The sequence below is a fragment of the Protobothrops mucrosquamatus genome, unplaced genomic scaffold (assembly GCF_001527695.2).
Source record: "Protobothrops mucrosquamatus isolate PMUCROS unplaced genomic scaffold, P.Mucros_1.0 scaffold5090, whole genome shotgun sequence".
NCBI classification, from domain to species: domain Eukaryota; kingdom Metazoa; phylum Chordata; class Lepidosauria; order Squamata; family Viperidae; genus Protobothrops; species Protobothrops mucrosquamatus.
Window position 1 is genome coordinate 79,269 of NW_015390965.1, and position 1,890 is coordinate 81,158.

Genomic DNA, 1,890 nt, shown 5'->3' on the forward strand with positions numbered 1-1,890 from the left:
AGGAGAAGGCAATGAGAGGCAACGCCCTGGGACTGCTGTATAAAAAGGGAAGTGTGGGCGTTGCTGGTTGCTGAAGGCAACCGTTTGCAAAGTGCTTCTTGGAATCCTGGTCTGTTCGTCTTGTTTGCAATGTGTTCCTGTGGACTATTTCCTTCCTTTGAACTTGAGGTTTGCTGTTTGTGTTTTGGACTTATTGACAAGATTGTCACCCAAATAAAAGGGATTTTGTTTTGTTTTAAAGTTTCCAGCCTATTGTATCAGCAGGGGTTTGGTCCTTATGCCTCTAACAAGGACGGCAATAGGCTGGGATAGAACAACTCTGTAAACCGCTTAGAGAGGGCTGTAAAGTACTATGAAGCGGTATGTAAGTGCTATCGCTATTCTAACAATATGAAAGATAATACTTTTATAGTTCTTGCATGGATTATACTTTATTATGGCCTTGGAGCCAGAAAATATACATCAAATGTGTATGTCAGAGATGTATAGAAAAATATGCACATACAATCTTTAAATGTAAATAAAAAGTAAGCATGCTTTTATGGTATATGCTCCTGGCCATGCAAACAAAGTGACAAAAAAGCTTCATGCTCTCTGCTGGGATGTTTGGGACAGATGAATCGCACATGGGGTTCCCTGCAAAGAGGGGTACGTGAGCAAGAGGAGCATGAAGCGCAGGGAGAGCCATGGATTTTTTCAACACCCCCACAGGACTGCATGAGGCAGTGTGTCCAATCTGGCCAAGGTGAAGATGTTCAGATAAAGAGAATTCAGACACTCCTGATATTGGTGGCAGAAGGGGTCAGTCTGTTATTTGGGAGATACCAATGAGGGTAATCAATGGAATTGTAGAGTTGAAAGCATCCACAGAGGTCATTTAGTCCAGCCTCTGCTTGATATAGGGTTCTTGATATAGGGTTCTTGATATAGGGTTCTGAGGTGGGCAAGGAGATGCAGGATTCCTGCAATTGTTGTTGTTAGTTGCAAAGTCATGTCCGACCCATCATGACCCCATGGACAACGTTCCTCCAGGCCTTCCTGTCCTCTACCATCTTCTGGAGTCCATTTAAGCTCAGGCCTACTGCTTCAGTGACTCCATCCAGCCACCTCCTTCTCTGTCGTCCCCTTCTTCTCTTGCCCTCAATCTTCCCCAGCATTAGGCTCTTCTCCAGTGAGTCCTTCCTTCTCATTAGGTGGTCGAAGTACTGAAGTTTCACTTCAGGATCTGGCCTTCTAAGAAGCAGTCAGGGTTGATCTCTTCTAGGGCTGACCGGTTTGATCACCTTGCAGTCCAGGGGACTCGCAGGAGTTTTCTCCAGCACCATAGTTCGAAGGCCTCAACTCTTTGGCGCTCAGCCTTTCTTATGGTCCAACTTTCACAGCCGTACATTGCAACTGGGAAAACCATGGCCTTGACTATACGCACTTTTGTTGGCAGGGGGATGTCTCTGCTTTTTAGTATGCTCCCTAGATTTACCATAGCTTTCCTCCCCAGGAGCAAGCGTCTTCTAATTTCTTGGCTGCAGTCCCCATCTGTGGTGATCTTGGAGCCCAGGAAGATAAAATCTGTCACTACCTCCATTTCTTCCCCATCTATTTGCCAGGAATTGAGAGGGCTGGATGCCATGATCTTGGTTTTTTTAATGTTGAGTTTCAAGTGTGACTTTTATTCCTACAGAAACCTGATGCCAAGGACCTTGGAAGGACAGATCACCATGGAGAAAACTCCAAGTTATTTTGTGACAAAGGAAGCCCCGCGGCGCATTTACAATATGTCCAGAGACATCAAGTTGATCGTGGTGGTTCGCAACCCTGTGACCCGGGCCATTTCAGACTACACCCAGACTCTTTCCAAGAACCCCGCCATCCCCAGCTTCCAAAACCTGGCCT

The 1,890-nt window shown here is 45.9% G+C and overlaps 1 protein-coding gene across 1 annotated transcript in view; it reads left to right on the forward strand.

The window, feature by feature from the left end:
- LOC107299544 (heparan sulfate glucosamine 3-O-sulfotransferase 6-like) overlaps window positions 1-1,890 on the forward strand; it is a 72,394-nt gene that overhangs the window by 69,354 nt on the left and 1,150 nt on the right. The window lies entirely within an intron of this gene.